Source organism: Schistocerca nitens, chromosome 5 (assembly GCF_023898315.1).
Source record: "Schistocerca nitens isolate TAMUIC-IGC-003100 chromosome 5, iqSchNite1.1, whole genome shotgun sequence".
In the NCBI taxonomy this organism is placed as follows: Eukaryota; Metazoa; Arthropoda; class Insecta; order Orthoptera; family Acrididae; genus Schistocerca; species Schistocerca nitens.
Genome location: NC_064618.1, coordinates 306,114,876 through 306,128,986, shown reverse-complemented (window position 1 = coordinate 306,128,986; position 14,111 = coordinate 306,114,876). Strand labels below are relative to the sequence as shown.

The 14,111-nt window shown below is 44.5% G+C and overlaps 1 pseudogene; it reads right to left on the bottom strand.

Annotated features, from left to right (window-relative positions):
- Positions 1-10,674: 10,674 nt before the first annotated feature.
- LOC126261133 (5S ribosomal RNA) lies at positions 10,675-10,791 on the bottom strand (annotated as a pseudogene).
- Positions 10,792-14,111: the final 3,320 nt, after the last annotated feature.

The window sequence follows — 14,111 nt, the reverse complement described above, 5'->3', positions numbered from 1 at the left end:
CGAAGTAGATGAAGTTAAGGAATTCTGCTACCTTGGAAGCAAAGTTGCCCATGACGAACAAAGCAAGGAGAACACGAGAAGCGAACTAGCGCAGGCAAAGAGGGCATTCCAGAGTAGGAGGAGTCTACTGTTATGAAACATGGACATCAATTTGAGTAAGAAATTGCTGATAATGTATGTTTGGTGCACAGCATTATACACTATGTGAGCAAAAGCATCCGGACAGCCCCAAAAACATACTTTTTCATATTAGTTGCATTGTGCTGCCACCTACTGCCAGGTAATCCATATCAGCGACCTCAGTAGTCATTAGACATTGTGAGAGCGCAGAATAGGGTGCTCCGCGGAACTCACGGACTTCGAACGTGGTCAGGTGACTGGGTGTCACTTGTGTCATACGTCTGTACGCGAGATTTCCACACTCCTAAACATCCCTAGGTCCACTGTTTACGATGTGATAGTGAAGTGGAAACGTGAAGGGACATGTACAGCACAAAAGCGTGCAGGCCGACTTCGTCTGTTGACTGACAGAGACCGCCGACAGTTGAAGGGGTCGTAGTGTGTAGTAGGCAGACATCTATCCAAGCCATCATACAGGAATTCCAAACAGCATCAGAATCCACTGCAAGTACTATGACAGTTAGGCGTGGGTGAGAAAACTTGGATTTCTCGGTCGAGCGGCTGCTGGTAAGCTACACATCACGCTGGTAATGGCAAATGACGCCTTACTTGGTGTAAGGAGGGCAAATATTGGACAACTGAACAGTGCGAAAACATTATGTAGAGTGACGAAGCACGGTACACAATGTGGCGATCCGATGACAGGGTGTGGGTATAGCGAATGCCCGGTGAACGTCATCTGCCAGCGTGTGTAGTGCCAACAGTAAAATTCGGAGGCGGTGGTGTTCTGGTGTGGTGCTTCATGGAGGGGGCTTGCACCCCTTGTTGTTTTGCGTGGCACTATCACAGCAGAGGCCTACATTGATGTTTTAAGCACCTTCTTGCTTCCCACTGTTCAAGAGCAATTCGGGGATGGCGATTGCATCTTTCAGCACGATCGAGCACACATTCATAATGCACTGCCTGTGGCAGAATGCTTACACAACAATAACATCCCTGTAATGGACTGTCCTGCACAGAGTCCTGACCTGAATCCTATAGAACATCTTTGGGATGTTTTGGAACGCCGACTTCGTGCCACGCCTCCTCAGTGCAACACTCCGTGAAGAATGGGCTGCCATTTCCCAAGAAACCTTCCAGCACCTGATTGAACGTATGCCCGCGAGAGTGAAAGCTGTCATCAAGGCTAAGGGTGGGCCAATACCATATTGAATTCCAGCATTACCGATGGGGGGGGGGGGGGGGTGCGCCACGAACTTTGTAAGTCGTTTTCAGCCAGGTGACCGGATACTTTTGATCACATAGTGTATCTTCTGCGTAAGTTACTTCGTCTCATTCAACCCGCGAGTTAAGAATTGCAAGAGATAGATAATTGGTTCTAAGCGCAAACTGAGACGCGTATAACACGTGTGACGAGACACGACACTACAGCGAGACGCGCACGTTCCGCAGGCGCCGCGCAGTCCAGCGGCGCTTATTGAGACGAGTACACATATACAGCACGCGCCAGTTGGTGGCGCTCTGCGCTGACAGAACCGAAGCGCGCGTACCCTGTAAACTTTCTCAAACGATTTTACAGAAACTATTCATTACAAATATTTTATTTTTGCCTTGCTTGTAGCGCTATATGTCAGATTCGTAGCGAAGTGCCCATCATCTCGCTAATGGTCATACTTTTTTGTGATATACACATTTTAGTGAAACACTACGCAAAGTGCGAAAAATTTGCAATGTAAAATAGGGGTCGCTATGATTTTGCTTTTGGTGCGTATTAAACCTTATGTTGCTGGGTATGAAATTAAGCTAACATGTTGAATTTTTCTTTTGACTTGCGGGGGAGGTCTCTATCTGTCTCCGATCTCCAGAAAATGGATCCTATGTACCGCGTTCACTCCCGATCTCACGCTTGGAGAATGAAATATTCACAACATCCCTCATATCTCCTAAACCACTGGAGACATCGAAACGACGTTTTGCCGAATGATAGCACACAAGGAGGAGAGTATTTTGCCAATTCGAAAACACACGAAAATTTCTTATCTATGGCGATATATCAAATGTTATACTTCCTATTTTATTTTTTTCACTCCAGTGACTGTATTTTTTTAAGAGTTATCGACAGCTAGTGAAACAAGAGTTTCCCAGTACGAAAATAAACATCAAATTTCTTCTCTTATGTTACTGCAAACCGACAGATTGAGGTTTTTCGTAAGATATTGAGCTCTCTGGTCGCCAGTGATTTGTTTAATGAGACACTCCATTTCAGAATTGTGTTGCAATAGCTGCTGCAAGATGATTTTGTGCAAATTATACTGTGTTTTGCAGAGGAAGATCAATTAAACTTGTCAAGAAGGGAAGTGTGGCCGTTACTCATAAATGTTGATGCTTCTTCGCATCAGAAAAAGTTAACAATTAACACAAAAATAAATTGCGTATTCTGTTGGAATATTGTTTGAATGCCCGTAACCCACTGTATTTTTGACACTGAACAACTGGAATGGAAACTTACCAAAGGATTTTAGTCCTTTTCTTCATCTGAGCAGTATTAAAATAATGAGCGTTCCCTTCAGGCAGATTGACAGGCACATGCCAGATGCTGGTTACTCACCTACTGCTTGCCAAAATGACAATGAGTGATTCGCGAATGCCGGCCGCGGTGGCCGTGCGGTTCTGGCGCTGCAGTCCGGAACCGCGGGGCTGCTACGGTCGCAGGTTCGAATCCTGCCTCGGGCATGGGTGTGTGTGATGTCCTCAGTTAGGTTTAAGTAGTTCTAAGTTCTAGGGGACTTATGACCTAAGATGTTGAGTCCCATAGTGCTCAGAGCCGTTTTTGATTCGCGAATAAAATAGTAGTTATTGAGAAAAGTAAACAATTGATCCGTCACACAACACAATGGTCAGAAGCTGAGAATAATATGTGCGACAGGAATGTGGAAGCTAGCCAGGTTTGCCTTATAAGAGGAAGAGTTCACGTCGTTCGAAAATCATTGTCATGAAAGTAGATCTGACTTTGTCACCAGTAAATTCAACAAATTAAATATATCAAATCACCAACTCTTCTGCACGTCCTCGCTGCTTTAGAACTAGGCCAGTGCCAGTAGCATTGCGGTGTATGGCTCAAATGGCTCTGAGCACTATGGGACTCAACTGCTGAGGTCATTAGTCCCCTAGAACTTAGAACTAGTTAAACCTAACTAACCTAAGGACATCACAAACATCCATGCCCGAGGCAGGATTCGAACCTGCGACCGTAGCGGTCTTGCGGTTCCAGACTGCAGCGCCTTTAACCGCACGGCCACTTCGGCCGGCCATTGCGGTGTAACCTCAAGATGCAATTAGATCGCTTGGTGCAACAAGAAATCCTCACACCCATCACGTGAAATCAATGGGCAGTACCATTGGTAGCTTAACAAACCGAATGGTTCCTTCCATGTCTGTGGCGATTTTAAAGCAATCATACATGACTAATCAGACCATTTCAAGGCCACAAGAGCTCATGTCAAAGCTATCAGGGGACCAGTGTTCTAATTATTGGTTTAACCGAAGCATATCTGCAACTGCCACACGAAGAACAATCATGCCAATTTGTGGTTAACATCTAATGTAACAGATGCCCAAATAGCAGGCGTTCCTTCGGAATTGCAAGTGCATCACCACTTTTCCAACAGTTTTGGAGCAACTGAGCCAAAGTTTCCAGACACAATAAATATATGGACGATGTATTAGTAAGTGGCGCTAGAATAGAGCAACATCTTGTTAAGTTTCGTCTACCGTTTCGGCCATTACGACAAGATGGATTAAAATGCAATTTGCAAAAGTATGAATTTTTTCAACAGCAAGACAGTAGTATTTGAAAGCCACAGTAAAAAATGAAAGTGCTTATCAAATTCAAAGACCTGCAGTTATTTATTGGCAAAATCAAGTACTATGTCAATTTGATACCAAATACTGGCCAGATCACCAGACCTCTTAATAATTTTGGCAAGAAAGGCCGAATTATGAATCGTTACAGCAGCGTCAGGAGCCTCTATAAAACTTGAAGTAATATGTAAAGAATCTTCATTACACTGTCTAGTATAGCAACTGCAATATCTAAAGTCCACTCCTTGTCTGGCTACCTATGACCATCAAAATACATTGCTCTGACCATCACCACTTCTCAATACGGCATAGGGCCTGTCCTTTCTCAAAAAAACACTGATGGGCATGAACAACCCATAGCATACATGTCTAAAATGCTAATTTCAGATCAGCAAAGTATTCATAAATCGAAGCATAAATCCATAAATCCATATTTGGCGTTCAGAAATGAAATATATTTCACCTTATTACTGACCACAAACTATGATTTACTTATTCGACTCTAAGAGCTGGTTTCTGAAAAACAAAAAAAAAAAAACAAAAAAAAAAAAAAACACAGAAATGCTCCAACGCCTCCAACACTGAGGCCTCTGCGCGGACCATTATAGTCACACAATTCAAAATCAGCCGACAGCACAACATGATAAGTCTGGTCCCCTATTCAGACTACCTATGGGACCAGACTCCACATTTGACTCTCAGCTAACATTGTGTTTCCAAATTGATGACATCTTGCAAAGCCACTTACAAGATTTTCTCCTCACAGCAGCTGTAATGGCAAAGGACATGGCTATGGATCCTCTTCTAAACCAAATTATGAAATATATTCGCCAAGGTTGACCTGAACACTCCCCACCCCACTCTTTTACAGAACTCTGCACACAATTTTCTCTCAGAAATAGGATTCGCATGGTATAAATCTCCCACATGCTGACACTGCAAGATGACATGCTTTAAGATGCAAGACGACGTGCCTACTGCTCCAGCATCAGCCACGACATAGAGAGTGTTAAGGCATAAAGTCAGTGCCGGTACGCCAACCGGGAATGACAGAGAAGAGAAGGCTGTGAGAAGAGGTCAGCCAATCTCAAGCTGACCGACCTCCCTCCAGGACGACAAGGCGACAGCAGCGATGCCTAGATGAAGATGACATAAGTGCCACGCCCGACTGGTGGCAGCCCACTTGGATAGCAGCTTCAACGTTAGCCGCTTCGTTAGCCGATGCATAATAGCCTCTTCATTAGCAATCTCTATGTCGCACAGTTAGAGATCAGCAATCACTGCAGTTCAGTTGACAGATTTTTGTTGGAAGCGGTCGCTAGGACCAGAGGTGTTACTTGTGTTTGCCTATTCTGAAGAAGACTGAATATTTTGTATGTCGCCCTTTATTTGTGACACATCTGTGTACTCACACTTGTGGATGACCATGTCTTGTAATAAAACTCATTAATAAAAGTAGTTTGATTGTTTGTCAAGCGAATCGAGTATGCAGGATTCCTAGACACAACAGAAAGTATGGTACACTCTCATGCAACTTTCACGTCAACCTAGTCAGCACCCCCACAACAGTTCTATACCTGCCGGCCGAAGTGGCCGAGCAGTTCTAGGCGCTAAAGTCTGGAACCGCGCGACAGCTACGGTCGCAGGTTCGAATCCTGCCTCGGGCATGGATGTGTGTGATGTCCTTAGGTTAGTTAGGTTTAAGTAGTTCTAAGTTCTAGGGGACTGATGACCTCAGCAGTTAAGTCCCATAGTGTTCAGAGCCATTTGAACCATTTTTAGTTCTATACCTGGCGTATGCTGCAATGCCTGTGGAAGTATGTGCATGTGGACTAGTCTGGCCCATGGCTGCAAGTGGTGTGGCTCATCACCATCGATGGATACTCCAAATTCTCATACATCTTTCGAGTGCCAAATACTACAGCCAGGGAAACAATAAGCGCCTTGCAGAAAATATTTGGCGTTGAAGAGGCCTCAGGCACAATTGGTTTGGACAATGGTTCTCAGTTCTCATCCAGCATGTTCCAAGATTTTTACTCTGAGGACATCATCTGACGACAGCTCAATCCCATCCAGCCTCCAATGATGAAGCCAAGCAGCTCGCTCGCACCTTCAAGGTACAGATGCGAAAAACGATTTCAGTTGCACTTAAAACCGAGGTACAGACCCAGTTTTTGGGCTCCTAAAAGAGCACACCAGACAAGGGATGCATTGTGGCAGAACTGTTGCATGGCTGCCTGTACTAGACAATCTGGAATCTGCTGCTGGCTACAACACATGCATGTCAACCCAATCATTGCCCCTGCTATTCACTGGGCACGGAGCTATGAGCTTTCTCCTTTGGTAAAGTTCCAGCACGGCTACCAGACGTCATCAGAGCAGCCTTGGGACAACAGGTGTTCACCATGAAAATCAATGGTGCCACGTGGTATGGCATACAAAGCAGCTGCGCACATATCTAGCGGAATTTGCCTCGAGCCAACCACCAATGACCTCAGAGCCAGCTCACTACAACTGGAGTTGCATATAGAGACAGGCCGACAATCACATGATTGTGGAATGGGACGTCTCCAGCATCAAAGACTCCCAGTAGGGACTCGACACAGTAACAACAGTGTGCAGTGGTTCTACATCTTCCGCAAAGTTTTCGCATTATTCGACTTTGTGCATCTCTGGTGGAATCGCTGGTTGTGTAGAATCTTCATCTTCATCTACATCTACATCTACATACATACTCCGCAATCCAGCATACGGTGCTTGGCGGAGGGTACCTCGTACCACAACTAGCATCTTCTCTCCCTGTTCCACTCCCCAACAGAACGAGGGATTGTCTATATGCCTCTGTACGAGCCCTAATCCCTTTTATCTTATCTTTGTGGTCTTTCCGCGAAATATAAGTTGGCGGCAGTAAAATTGTACTGCAGTCAGCCTCAAATGCTGGTTCTCTAAATTTCCTCAGTAGCGATTCACGAAAAGAACGCCTCCTTTCCTCCAGAGATCCCCACCCGAGCTCCTGAAGCATTTCCGTAACACTCACGTGATGATCAAACCTACCAGTAACAAATCTAGCAGCCCGCCTCTGAATTGCTTCTATGTCCTCCCTCAATCCGACCTGATAGGGATCCCAAACTCTCGAGCAGTACTCAAGAATAGGTCGTATTAGTGTTTTATAAGCGGTCTCCTTTACAGATGAACCACATCTTCCCAAAATTCTACCAATGAACCGAAGACGACTATCCGCCTTCCCCACAACTGCCATTACATGCTTGTCCCTCTTCATATCGCTCTGCAATGTTACGCCCAAATATTTAATCGACGTGACTGTGTCAAGCGCTACTCTACTAATGGAGTATTCAAACAGTACGGGATTATTTTTCCTATTCATCTACATTAATTTACATTTATCTATATTTAGAGTTAGCTGCCATTCTCTACACCAATCATAAATCCTGTCCAAGTCATCTTGTATCCTCCTACAGTCACTCAACGACGACACCTTTCCGTACACCACAGCATCATCAGCAAACAGCCGCACATTGCTATCCACCCTATCCAAAAGATCATTTATGTAGATAGAAAACAACAGCGGACCTACCACACTTCCCTGGGGCGCTCCAGATTATACCCTCACCTCCGATGAACACTCACCATCGAGGACATTCTTTTTGACACAGAGGCTTGTGGTGCGAATGTGGTCCGCGAGGTGGCGTGTGACGGGCAGCGATGGGAGCCTTGAGTTAGCAGCGGCACCAGGAAGGTGGCGAGTGGGATCCTGTGCTTGGAGCAGCCGTGTATCTGTCGCAAAACGTTGTGGCCGCACCTGTAGTGATAGCGCCGCCTAGTTGTAGTTGAGAGACATTGTTTGTAAAACTGTTATTTCGAAAGCAGCTCCCCTTTTGCATGCAAGAGCGCTTAGGTTGCACAATACTGTCTTGCCTGAAGGTTATCGCTGGTTAAAGCAACGGTTGGAGGTCTGTACAGCCGTCACTGTCGCCGTGGCCTGGTTGCATTTACACACGAGTATTGGATAACTCCACGTGAAGCTTAGTTACTTTGTTACTGCGTAACTGCCCATCAGTGTGCTTTAGTTGTCCGTCTCGCAAAATTGTATTTGAGTCTGCCCTTGTGGGCCGCCATTAGCTCCACTATTTCGTGACTGATCATTTGTTTGTTTTGACTGTTCATGTTACAAGGTTGTCATTGGGTTTGCCCTGGTAGGGGCCATTATTTGTATGCTTGTGTGGGACCAGTGGTAAATTATTTGTGTTTCAGGTCTTATCACGCCTATTTAATGATGTGTGTAATGTACTGTCAGAAAGTGTCCACAAGACTGAGTGTAAAATACAATGAAATTGCAAGATTACGGCTCTGTAAACCGACTGAGGTATCAGCGGATGGCCGGTCGGAGTGGCCGAACGGTTCTAGGCGCTACATTCTGGAACCATGCGACCGCTACGGTCGCAGGTTCGAATCCTGCCCCGGGCATGGATGTGTGTGATGTCCTTAGGTTAGTTAGGTTTAAGCAGTTCTAAGTTCTAGGGGACTGCTGATCTCAGAAGTTAAGTCCCACAGTGCTCAGAGCCATTTGAACCATTTTTTTGTATCAGCGGATGAATAGTAATGCTGCAGATTTGTACTTGAGTTAAATAATTACCTTTTGTAATTGAACGCCTGTTATTTTGGCTTTCATCGGCAGGAGTTTTGCACCTAAACTTGTTTTGTAATTTTTCGGTACTCTTGTACAGTAAATGAGCATATTTTAAATTCTGGCACGAGAAAAACTGGTGTGCACAAAACTTGTGATAAGGGGGTCCCGCTGTAATTTGTTGTTGTGTGCTTTTGCTAAACTGGATTTATCTGAATATTATTTTTAGGTTTGAATTGCTGTCAGATTGTTATAATAAATTTGTTTAAGGGTTACTACGTGCATTTTTAAGATAGCATTAGAGATTTTAAATTTGTTATCGCAGGTAGTTATCGAGCTGGAGTTGAAATTTTTAATTGACGTTAGAATTGCTTTGAGTTCAAATTCGATACTATTGTATCACCGGTATTTTATCCTTGTCATTGGGTCAGTGTAATTATTATTAATTAAGAGTAAGCCTTGTAACGGCTATCCTTTAAAACAAGAAATAAATAAAATTTCTAGGACAATGTGTTTCTAATAACCGTTGAGTAAGATTTTTTTTTTTAATTTGTGGTAAGTTCCTGTGGGACCAAACTACTGAGGTCATCGGTCCCTAGGCTTACACACTACTTAATCTAACTTAAACTAACTTACTTTAAGGACAACACACATTCACCCATGCCCGAGGGAGGACTGGAATCTCCGACGGGGTAAGCCGTTCGAACCGTGGCAAGGTGCCTTAGGCCACACGGCTACACCGCGCGGCTAAGAATTGTTGTTAATAAATTTGTTTTAAAGGCTGTCTGAATCAATGTGAGCCCAGTACCTTACCACTCCTTTATAGCTCCTACCATATTAACCAGCATTAGCCAGCTCCAGCACCCCGATGATGCCCCTGCCACAAGCAGGGGGCACAGTGCAACCACAGACTCCAGCCAAAGTTCAGATGTACATTGAATACGTAGCTGGCCCGACCGCTCCCTTCTACTGGTACGTCGATCTTGCTGTTGACATGGACATTTTCGACCCTATATGATAGCTAAAGGTGGAAGGGATGCTGCCATATCTGTGTCCGCAGACAGCGAGATCGATAGTCAGCTATATACGTTGTAAAAACGTCATCTGCGGCTGATAAGAGGCGTCTGCAAGCAGTCACGTAGTCGTGGCCTCATGTGTCTTGCAACAAAATAAAACTGCCCATCTTTCCAGTATGAACTCACTTCGTATCGTACTACGCTCTTGTATCCACCTCGCTGATGCTGTGGACACATGGGGTACAACAGTCGCTGGGCGAAAATAAAAATCTAGAGGTTGGACGAGGTGCAAGGATCGCTTCGTTCCAACCACTGTTCTTCAGCCGGCCGCACCTGATGTTATTCTGACATGTATCGCATGCAAAGGCAAAACTGGTCGTCATGGATACTGTTATAACTGCCGAATAATAGGCCTAAACTGCTTGAAGCTGTGCGTCAACTGCGATACTGTTTGCGAGAATGTCAGCGACCTCGATTCGCAAGTTTCAGAAGAAGCTGTGTTGCAATTGAAGAAGGAACAGGGGACGGAAACGAGGACTGATGTAGGCGAAGGTAAGCCATATTGCACTTTGCTGTTATTCTAATTTGCCTTTGTGAAATCTCATCACGTTATCGAAAGAAACGGTGTACATTGGTTTCAGCTCTAATTTATTACATTTATAAAAGGAATTAGTAATCTATTATCTTACTTATCTGTAACATACTCTCATTTTGCTAATGAATCAAGTGCAGAGGAGAGAAGTGAGATCGAAATGCGAAGAGCAAGAGTCAGCTTTGAAATTTCTGTAAGACTATTAATTAATAACAAAATGTTATGATTATTACTCTCACTCACTCCGTTTTCCGGCCACGAGTGGCCTACCGGGTCCATCCGACCGCCGTGTCATCCTCAGTGGAGGATGCGGATTGGAGGGGCGTGGGGTCAGCACACCGCTCTCCCGGTCTTTATGATGGTATTCTTGACCGAAGCCGCAACTGTTCGGTCGAGTAGCTCCTCAATTGGCATCACGAGGCTAAGTGCACCCCGAAAAATGGCAACAGCGCATGGCGGCCTGGATGGTCACCCATCCAAGTGCGACCACGCCCTACAGCGCTTAACTTCGGTGATCTCACGGGAACCGGTGTAGCCACTGCGGCAAGGCCGTTGCCACTTATGGTTATTACTATTCCCTAATTCCAAATAAGGAATAATTATTATGTCATTTGCATAAGTTATTTTAAAGCCTTTAAATTGTAGGAGTGACGAAAGCTTTCATATTGCTATTTGAAAGAACATCATCGCATATTAAGAGATGAGGGGTTGTGTTTTGGTGGTGGCGCCTGACACTACGCTTTGCCATACGGTTGGTCTGTCGAAAAAAGTTACAGAGACCTATTTTTGGAGAAATTTTATCTTCTTTATTTCCATAGTCAACGCAGAAAATTGCTTTGCTTCCGAGCTATAAGCGAGAACCCGAAAAAAGCCCCTTTTCGTGATTTTTTTTTCATTTTTGGCCTATTTCCGGGCCGAAGTTCTGATTCAACGCCCTTGAAAAGATATAGAGAGCTTATCAACGAAGCTTCTGTAATATTTTCCACTAAGAATTACCATTTGACTGGACTAATATACCTGTCCTGTGCGTAGACAGCTAGTGCCACAAACCTCTCGAAATCTACCAGGGACGCGTCGAATCCATGCCACGCAGAATCGCTGCAGTCTTGCATTCCAAAGGCGGACCAACACACTACTAACCAGGTGCTCATAACGTTTTGTCTTGTTGGCAAAAATTTATTTTCACATTAAAATCTGTGTGTATCCCATAATCAATACACAATAGCAACTTGTAGAAAAGGAATTATAACGAAAAAATCCTATAACCAATGCACAATAGCAAGCTGTAGAAAAGGAATTCTAAAGGTAAAAGAAATTTTACAACCAATGCACAATAGCAAGTTGTGGAAAAGGAATTCTCACGGTAAAAGAAATCCTACAGGAGCCCATATAAAATCTTATGTTCCTTTATGAGTGAGGAATGAGTCCTGAAACTTTGACCGTACCTTTTAGCTACACTTAATATAATTGGGGAAATGTGTGGCATGTTGAATATAATTATATGGAGTCTAGTTTCTGGGATGTATGTGATCTATATAGGTGTTCATTGAGGGCGAGGGATAGAAAATTTAAGAACTGACAGAGGATACATGTTGGGAAGGGTAAAACACGCAAGATGCTGTGAATTGCAATCACGGAGTTGGGGAAAATTTTTTCGTGTAAGGGAAATCTGGGTAACGTTGAACAGAAGAATATGGGTCAGAGTGAATTTTTGTAGAAGTAAAAAATGCTGGAGGGATGCAATCTTCTGCTCGCACAGATAGTAGTTTCTATAATATAGGCACTGCTTTCATTTTACCACTCGCTCTGCCACCACTGTGGATTCAGGAAGTACGCGCTGTACTTGTGAAGAAAGCGCATTGGAAGAGAGTCATAACTCGGGTTTTACTGGCGATGCAATTACACCGGCAGCTGTCTGCCGGCAGTAAACGCTGACACTGTGGTTTATAGCTCTCTTTTCACCACTTGTAGACCTGTTGCAGAGGTGGCGCCAGCGGGCGGAAGCGGCCAGCGCAGTGACTCGTCTGCCGGCCGTGACGCTGCGCCGGCGTCCGGAAGTCGACGCCCGGCAGGGTCACTGCCTTCGTTACGTCTGACTGCCGCCGCGCTGCGCTGCGTTCGACAGGAATTTCCTGCTCACCTGCAAATGTGGCGGCGCACCGTGTAAAGCGCAGCTCACACCACGTTCCATACGTGTACTGGATTTCGTTTCGTAGTGACCCTCTCAGGTATGATTGCACCTACTTCAACCTAATAATCCGCAAAAATCTCATCTATCTTAGTAATAACCTAAATATCCGAGTCTAATTTCGATCAAAAACTAAGGTTTCAGAGAAAAAAGTGGCGTGACCATTACCTGAAATAATCAGCTACACTTATGCTCCTTTGTGATAGACATCGATATAATTCGTGAGTCTGTAAAACGATCGATGCGTGAAGCATGCAACTACCACTGTCATACCTTCGCAAAAGGTCTTGTCCAGAACTGGAGAAAAATATGGTCCTACGTGGAATCGCTAAGCGGATCGAAGGCTTCTATCCAGTCACTCGTTGATGAGCCTGGTGTGACAACTGAAGACATCAAAAATAAATATGAAGTTTTAAATTTAGCGTTTAAGAAACCACTCACGCAGGAGTATCATGCAAACATGCCGTCGTTTGACCCTCCCACTGACCTCCATATGGAGGACATAGTGATGGATATCCCTGGTGTAGAAAAGCAACTGAAATAGTTGAAAACAAATAAGTTTCGGGATCATAATGGAATCCCAGTTCTGTTTTAAAGAGAGAACTCTGCCACATTGGAGACTTACTTGACTTTATTTAACGCCCATCTCTCGTCAAGCGAGTGGGGAAAAAAAGATATCCTGCTATCCGTGGAAGAAAAGCAGCAGGCGGTTTCCATGTTCCCAGATTTCTCGGAAGTGTTTCACACGGTGCTCCACTGTAGACTGTTAGCGAAGATACGATTGTACGAAATAGGTTCCCAGATATGCGAGTGCCTCAAACACTTCTTAAGTAATAGAACCCATTACGCTGTCCTCGACAGCGAGTGTTAATCAGAGACAATGGTATCGTCAGGAGTACCCCTGGGAAGTGTGAGAGGACCACTCTTATTCTCCATATACATAAATGACATGGCGAATAAGGTGGGCATCAATCTGCGGCTGTTTGCTGATGATTGTGTGATGTAGGAGATGGTGTCGTTGTTGAGTGACTGTAGGAGGATACAAGATGACTTAGACAAAGTTAATGTGATGAATGGCAGCTAGCTCTAAATGTAGAAAAACTGTAACTTAATGGAAATTAGTAGAGAAAACAAGCCCATAATGTTCGAACACAGTCAAGTCGATTAAATATACAGATCAAAAAAAGTTTTGCATCACCTCGTTTCCGAAAGTTTTAGAACCTGTACAGAAAATCAGAATAGAGATCAACATGAACATCATTTCCGCCCTTTTTATTGCTCATGAAAACCACACATTGCGTGTTGTACCACCATGCAGCGGGGCGGGACCTTCAGAGGTGGTGGTCTAGATTGTTGTACGCACCGGTACCTCTAATACCCATTAACACGTCCTCTTGCAATGATGCATGTCTGTATTCGTCGTGGCATACTCTCTACAAGTTCATCAAGGCACTGTTGGTCCAGATTGTCCCAATCCTCAACGGCGACTAGGCATAAATCCCTCAGTGTGGTTGGTGGGTCACGTCGTCCATAAACAGTCCTTTTCAATCTATCCTAGGCATGTTCGATGGGGTTCATGTCTGGAGAACATGGTGGCCACTCTAATCGAGCGATGTCGTTATCCTGAAGGAAGTAATTCACAGGATGTGCACCAAGGGAGCGCGAATTGTCTTCCATGAAGACAAATGC